The sequence below is a fragment of the Octodon degus genome, unplaced genomic scaffold (assembly GCF_000260255.1).
Source record: "Octodon degus isolate 3935 unplaced genomic scaffold, OctDeg1.0 scaffold00037, whole genome shotgun sequence".
In the NCBI taxonomy this organism is placed as follows: domain Eukaryota; kingdom Metazoa; phylum Chordata; class Mammalia; order Rodentia; family Octodontidae; genus Octodon; species Octodon degus.
Genome location: NW_004524613.1, coordinates 4,808,420 through 4,816,413, shown reverse-complemented (window position 1 = coordinate 4,816,413; position 7,994 = coordinate 4,808,420). Strand labels below are relative to the sequence as shown.

At 39.8% G+C, this 7,994-nt stretch overlaps 1 non-coding gene across 1 annotated transcript; it reads right to left on the bottom strand.

The window, feature by feature from the left end:
* Nucleotides 1–7,734: 7,734 nt before the first annotated feature.
* On the bottom strand, nt 7,735–7,841 carry LOC111816687. The gene has a single exon (XR_002821036.1). It is a non-coding gene; the product is annotated as a U6 spliceosomal RNA (small nuclear RNA).
* Nucleotides 7,842–7,994: the final 153 nt, after the last annotated feature.

The following is a 7,994-nucleotide window of genomic DNA, read 5'->3' as shown; positions in this document are numbered from 1 at the left end:
GCTGGGGGATTGAACCGCAGTCCCTGTGCTTTGCTAAGCTTGTTCTAAGTAGGTGCTTTAGACCACTGAGCCATCTCACCAGCCCTTAAATCCATTATTTGTTCAGTCATATCTTCTTTGAATACTTTATTGGTCTTTTCAAATTTCTTTTACCGTTTTGTATTATTCAGCTACATGGACTTTGATTCCCTTCCCATCAATGCCACATGGATCAGCTTTGGGGAAGTTGGGAGTTTTGGGGCATTTTGTTGCCCTGTTTCCTCATGATTCTATTGTTTTGTGTGTGCTGAGTTTTATGGGTTGATTATTGTGGAAAGACTGTACTTCTAGTTTGGAGACCTCTTTAGTTAGTGTCTGATTTTCAATAAGGCACTCTGGGCAAGGATAAATATAAGCCTTTGCCTCTGCCCCAAGATCCAACAAACTCCTTTAATTTGGGGAGGGGAGGCTGCAGTATATTTGTTCCAGTGCCCAGTTGTCCTGGAGTGGGCCATAGTATTGTTAATGACACCAAGGTGACACAAATCTTGGCATACAAACAAAATGAATTAATAACAAGAACCATACCACCCTGGCAAGAGCAACAAAATTAGCCACAATAGAAGAATAAAAGACAAACTGGACACTGACATGTCAAAAGAACCAGCAATGTATTTCCATGGAAAAGAGATCTATAATTACAGTATAAATACTAAGACAACCCAAATATTGTCATACACTAAATATCCACTAAATGCAACAACTATACCACCAACAAGAATAGAAAAAGTATTCAACAGTAATAGGATAGAGTTAACCATTTAAAATGAATAAAGCTTAATGGTTATGTTAGTAAAGATAGAGGGGGTGAGTAATAAAAGAATGAAAACAATAAAGTTTGAAAAATCAAGTAATAGAAGATTAGAAGGAAGAGAGAAAAGTGAGATTAAAAAAATCTTCCTATGGAAAAAAGGAAATTAATAAAATTAGATAAAAATAACAGAAAAGAACAAGAACAAGAAAAACAAAATAAAATAAATAAAGGAAAAAAAAGAAAGAACAAGAAGAAAAATAAATTAGAGGAAAAAAGAGGGAAGAAATCCCCAAGTCCCCAAAAACCAATGAAGAAAAAATAGCAGCACATACCCCCGCCAAAAATTTCTCTGTATTTATGAGTAAGTGGGCTTTTTTCTGGAATCTGTAGCCTTGGAATCTAGCAGTTCATGGGGTTTTTTGGTTTTTGCTTTATAGTTTGTGGGTTTGTGAGGTGCTGCCTGCCCAGCTCCCTCTGTATACTCCAGGATGTGACAATTGTCCCACTGAAGGGTGTCCTTTCTCATGTTGGTAAATGGGGGAGTCTGTGCTGGATGTGGGCAGTGAGGCAGGGGTTCAAGTCAACCACTGGAGTTAACACAGTACTTTCTGATCTAATTGTCATTTTTGGAGTAAAATCCTATGTTGTTTTTACATTTTATAATAACTATGGGCCTTTTTTTTTTTTGGTGGAACTAGGGATTGAACTCAAGCCCTTGCGCTTGCCAGGCAAGCACTTATTTTACTGAGCACTTTCCCTGGCCCTGTGGGCCTTTCTTGGGTCTCGCAGTGCTATCCTGATCTGTTGTTGCTCCCTGGAGCAGCCAACTCTCTGGCCTTACTTTCTGTACCCTGGAATTGGCTTTGTCCACAATCAGATTTGTCAATATGACTACCCTTTACCCAGGTCAGTTCTCAGGACTGTGTTTGTAGTGAATAACTGAGGCAAATGGTAATGTCATTTTCTGGACAAAAGCCAGGTGTACTTTACCGTTCACTATAAATGTCAGATTCCCCAAGCTCAGGGTTCGCCTCCTCTGATGTATCCCATCACAGGCACACACACATCCGGGCCCTCCATGTGACCCCTGTGGTACTGGAGGGTGGAGGGAGCACCAACATAAGATGCTTATGCTCATGCTGCTTGTTATGCAATAAGCAATATATACTTTGTCTTTGTCTTAGGAGGCTTGTATCCCTTGCTAGTATCCCTAAAACAGTAGCCTGCTAATTTATTCATGTGGAAGCAGGATAAAGTCCAATCTCAGATACGAAAATTTTAAGGATTGGATGCTGAGACAAGACTTTTGTAAGATAAAGGATATAGATTCCAAGGACAGGATTTGGGTTTTTGAGATTCCTGGTACCTGATAGGGAAAGCTCTTGTGCAGGTGGTAGGTAAAGAGTAGGGAGCAAATGTCTTTGTAAGTGAGGCTGAATGAGAGGCTGAGTGAGAAGATTGAAACAGGCTGTCTAGACGGTGCCTGGACGGCTGTTGCTCACTGTAGGACTGAGAAGGAAAGGATGTCGTGATCTTGCAACAGCAGGGCTGTTGCCCACTGAATGGCTGTGCAGTTCTGGCTAATGAACTAAGAGCCCCTGAAGTGAAATAAACTGTGTGAACAATGAGGACCTTGAGTTTTGGGGGGAATAAAAACATTATATGAAATGGGGAGCAAGTGGTTCAATAGAAAGGATCTAGGGTCCTAGGAGGAATCTTAATCCAAGGTTAGAGGCTTGTTCCTAGTGTAGCAGCACCACCTGCCTGACACAGACACCCAGTGCAAGGCCAAAATGAAACAGAAACACTATAAACAGCAAAACAAAAACCAAAAACAGAACAAAAAGGCAGCTGCTAACTTGCTACTAAATTCATATTGAAACTGAACTCCTGCCCACGGAGCCTGTGTACTTTCAAGTCTGATGGCCCCATCATGGGCAGGTTGGCAAGGAGTCCGATGGAAATAATACAACACAAGAGTCCCTCACTAGGCTGGCCCTAGTGACATTTCAGCTTCCTGTGAAGCAATGGGTGTTTTCCCAATTGGAGTAAACTTTCTTTCATGGCTTCACTACACGAAACAAAGCTGCTGGCTGTGTTGGCTCATGGAGGTTCTCTTCAATGCCTGCTAAGCCTGGTTCACGGGTGGTTCTGCGGAAATGAAAGCTGGTGATGCGCACTGGCTAGGCTCAGTGGTAGTTCTGGAGGACCGACTGCGTAAGGGCCAGTTAGCCCACTGGGCTAAAAACAGAGCCATCTCCTTGCACTCGTGAGTAGTGAGGCTGTTTTTACTGACTTTCAGGTGCATGGCCCAAATATTTTTATTGTTTTGTGTTGCTGTTTTTATCTTTGTTCTTTTTTATTTGTTTTTGCGAGTTCTTTCCCTCTTTAAAAAAAAGGTGACAAGCCAGATGATTTTTTTTTCCCCTTGTATTTTAGGGAGGGGTCTATAGGGTGTTCAGGGTCTCACTACTAGATCGGACTCATAGTGATTTTCCTGTTAACAGCCTCCCAAGAGCTGGGATTACAGGCATGCGTCACCATGCCCAGTCTCAATCACCGGCTCAGTGTTGGGGGGCGGGGCACGGCAGGCCTAGGGATCGAACCCCTGGCCCCTGCGCCTGCTTGCAGGTGTTTTAATCCGCTGAGTTATTTGGTCGGCCAAGGCTATAATTAAAGGAGCTCCTCTTTAGGTCATGGAGACCAGAGGCAAACTGCAGCTTCCATTCAAACCGCCTAGATCATTTCTGTGATACACATGGTAAGGAAGGGCTTCTTCCCTGCTAAGATAGACTGGCATCACGCTGCTGATCCCCGCCCCACCCAGATCGCCCCGGTTGCTACCTAGACTCATCATAACATCGTATTAAAAGCAGCACACCTGCCGTCATGGAATGAGTACAAAGTAATCTACATTCCCGATGCAGAAGCTACCACTGCATCCCAGACTTGGGACTTCTGCCAAAAGTTGGTTATTTGTCTCATGGTGAAAGAGGCCCTGTTGCATGGGGTATCCGCGTTGGATCCTGGCGAGTCAGTGACATCGGAGTTTTGACCCTTTCTGAAGACTTTCATTCATGCTATTGCTGTTGACTGTTGCACAATTTTATTTTTCAGCACCTAGGATTGAATCCAGGACCTTTCCACTGGGTTGCATGCCAACATTTTGTTTAATAGGGTCTTGCTGAACCAATAAATTGCCCAAGCTTAGGCTTGTATTTGCAATCTTACCTTATTTTAACTTCCCAGCATACTGGGATTACAAGCATATACCACTATGCTAAGTTTTAGGTTATGGTTTTTATGTTCTCGTCTGGTGAGTAACTCTGGCTACATGATTGGGGTCCTTGAAACAAATTTGTGTCATAGTTTTGTCTTTCTGAATCAAGATGATAGTGTACCTTTTAGTGTAAAAGCTCACTGCCCTTAACTATAACTTCTGAAGAGTGGAAGTTCTCAATTGTGATAAAGTGCAATTTAGTATTTTTTCCCTTTAAGGGTTATACTTTCCTTTTCATATTTAAGAATTATTTGTGTAACCCAAAGTCATGAAAAATTTCTTCTATGCTTAATTTTAAGAGCTCTATAGTTTTGCATTTTATATTTGTGTCTACGGTTCATTTTGGGTTAATTTTTCTATGACATGAAGTTATATACTGAAATTCATTTTATTGCATATTTTTAATTATTCTAGTACCATTTGTTGAAATGATTTGTACCTTTGTTGAAGATCAAATGACCATATATGTGTATGGGTCTATGCCTGGATTCTCTATTCTAACCCACAGACATAGCTGTCTTTACACTATTCCACACTATGTTGATTATACTCCAATCCTGAATCAGGGAGAATGAGTTTTCAAACTTTAATTTTTTTTTTTAAATCTACTCCAAGTCTTTTGTATTTCCTAGGAATTTCATTTAATTATTTATTTATTTGACTTTTTGGAGCTGGGTTTTGCTATGGAGTGCAGGCTGGTCTTAAACTCACTATATAGCCCAGACTGGCCTTGAACTCACAGTCATCCTCCTGCTTCAGCCTCCTGAGTGCTGAGATTATAGGTGTGCACCACCACAACTGGCTCCTATCAATTTTTAACCATGTCTTCAAACAACATTTTGAGATTGAACCCAGGGCATTGTTAGATAAAGCCCCTGCTTTCATAGGAATTTTAGAATAAGTTTGTCAACTTCTATAAAAATATGCCATTTTGATTTGGTGTTGTGTTGAATCTATAGATCAATGTGGTCAGAAATAGCATCTTAACAATAATGAATCTTCTAATATATGGGTTTGGTATAGCTCTCGACTTAAGTTGTCTTTAATTCTCTTAGCAGTGTTTTAAGTATATGAGTCTTAGACAAATTTATATATGTGCATTCTTTTACATTTTAATTTCTATTGTCTTTGTTAATGTATAGAAGTATAATTGGGTTTCATATATTGATCTTGTATGCTTCATTGGGTTCAATCCCCAACAACAGAGAGAGAGGGAGAAAGTAGGGGGGGGACTGTAGATTTCAATTTGACTAAATTCACTTATTAGTTTATTAGTTAGAGTGGATATCTTTGACTTATTCCTTAGCATAAAGGAAAATATTCTGTGTTTCATCACTAAGTATGAATTAGCTGTAGTTTTTGTTTTTGTTTTCTGAGAGAGGGTCTCACTAGCTCAGGTTGGCCCTGAACTCACTATGTAGCCCAGGCAGGCCTCAAACTCACATTGATCCTCCTGCTCCAGCCTCCTGAATGAGTGCTGGGATTATGGGCTTGTGCCACCATGCCCAGTTTTGTAGGATTTTCTTTGTGGAAATCTTTTATGAGTTTGAGGAAATTCTTTTCTATCCCTAGTTAAGATTTAAAAAAAAATCAAAATAGAGGTTGGATTTTGTTAAATACTTTTTACATATTTATTGAAATGATCGTATACTTTATCATTTTTACATGAAAAATTTACACTGACAATGGTTTTTGATTGTAAAACACTTCACATGCCTAGGAAAACTCCATTTTATCATAATTTATCATTTTTAATACTTTGCTGGCTTTGAGATATTGGTCTTTGCACAACTCTTTGGAAAGATTTTTAACCACATAGCCAATTTCAAAAATAGATACACAGATTTTCTTGTTACATGATTTTTTCTTGAGTGAACTTTGATAGTTTTTGTTTTTCAAGTAATTTATCTAGTCAAAATTGCTCTTAATAGTTTCTTACAATTCAATTTTTTTGTCAAATGCTAGGGACTTGAGCCCAGAACCTCATGTTCATGGATTCTACACTGTGGCAAGTTTCTAGGGCCCCTTCTCCTATTTACATTCTGAGATAAGATCTCATTAAGTGGCCCAGACTGGCCTTATCCTTGTCATCCTTGTGAGTCAGCCTCTACAGTAGCTGGGACCAGAGGCATGCGCCACTGCATCTGAAAGATCTATTTTTGTTTCATTTATTTTAAAGCTTTTTTTTTTTTTTTTTTTACTGCATACACAAGTGTTTAGGATTCTAATAGCTGCTTAAATCTCTTGTGTATGGTTACTTCACTAGTTATTAATAAAGATACATTTTTGGCATTTTTTTTATTAGTCTGTTTGCAATATGGATAAAATTTAAGTCCAAAATTTTCTGCCTTTAACTCCAAGGGCATGCTTTTGGCAGTGATTACCTCTAAGAAGTAAAATACTATAAAATTATAAAATGTGCTGGTGATAAGATGTTAACAGAGTATATAGTTGATCCTTACAAATGTGTAGTGGACAGCTAACTACTGGTCAACCTCTTACAACAAGCTGAATTAAAATAGCTCGTGCTGGGTGTGAGAAGCCCACCCAAAGGTTGTTGCCAGCAGCATAAAAGGCAGAACAGGAGAAGCTGCTGAAATGCTGTTAGGGATGCTGTTTGGGGAACCTATTGGAAGGCCCTGTTTCTCTTGGGCTGTTCTGCTGGAGGACCTGGTCATGCTGGCTTTTCTGATGAACTCTGAAGGAGCTTTGGTCATCATATTGAGCATCACTTCCGAGCTGTGGAGGGGAAGAGGGTGCACTGCTCAGCCTCATGGAGAAGCTTGTCACATTGGCTTTCCTGATGGGAACTCAGCTTTCTCCATCACCGGAGGAGCTCGGGACCTCACTGTTGCTGAAGATGGCTGTGGTACCTCGGGGGGAGCTCTGGTTCTTACCTTGGGCATTGCTTCCTCTTTCTAATTCAGACCCCTCAGCTTGCTGGCACAGATCCTTCATGCCGCTGACACAGACTTCCTAGCTTCCACTGCTGACCTCTGGGCCTTTCCAGCACAGATCCATGAAGCAAGCCTACGTGGGATTTTGTCGTGGGCTCTAGGCCTGGAGTTGGACTTGTGGGAGGCATTGTTATGAGCTCTAGGCTTTCAGCTGGACTCACGCAGGATATTAGGATCCAGGCCCTCAGCTGCAGTCTTTAGTTTATGTTCGTGAACAGATTTCCTGCACTTCTTATATATGATTCTTGGGTGATTCATTATAAAATACTATTATAAAATGTAGGGGCCGGGGAGATAGCTCAGTAGAATATGCACTTGTCTGGCAAGCACAAGGGCTTGAGTTCAATCCCTGGTTCCACAATAAATAAATAAATAAATAAATAAATAAATAAATAAATAAAATGTGTCCTGATTACATTGTCCCCCTTGCAAGAACCCCAAACCATGACAAAATGGTTAAGAATACTGTGTCCTTCTGCTCAATATCTTAATTTTAGTACTATTTTGGTGAGGTTTTATTTTTATTTTTATTTTTTTCCATAATTTTATTGAGAAACAAATAGCAATGAGACAGTTTCAAACCAAATTGGTAGGACAGTGTCAATAATTAACACATTGCCTACATTCTTCCTAGTGGTTAATTACTGTACAAGATGTGGACTTGATATACTATTTACAAACACCATTAGAGCAAATCCTTCTATAAAAATGTGGAACGCTTCATGAATTTGCATGTCATCCTTGCACAGGGGCCATGCTAATCTTCTCTGTATCGTTCCAATTTTAGTATATGTGCTGCCGAAGCAAGCCCAATTTTAGTACTTTAAATAGAGCACATATGACCAAGCAAGATACAAAGATACAATAACTAGGACTAAATTTACCCTCCTATCTGAAGCACTAAAAAACAGAAACAAAAATAATTTCTCTCTCTCTCTCTCTCTCTCTCTCTCTATATATATAT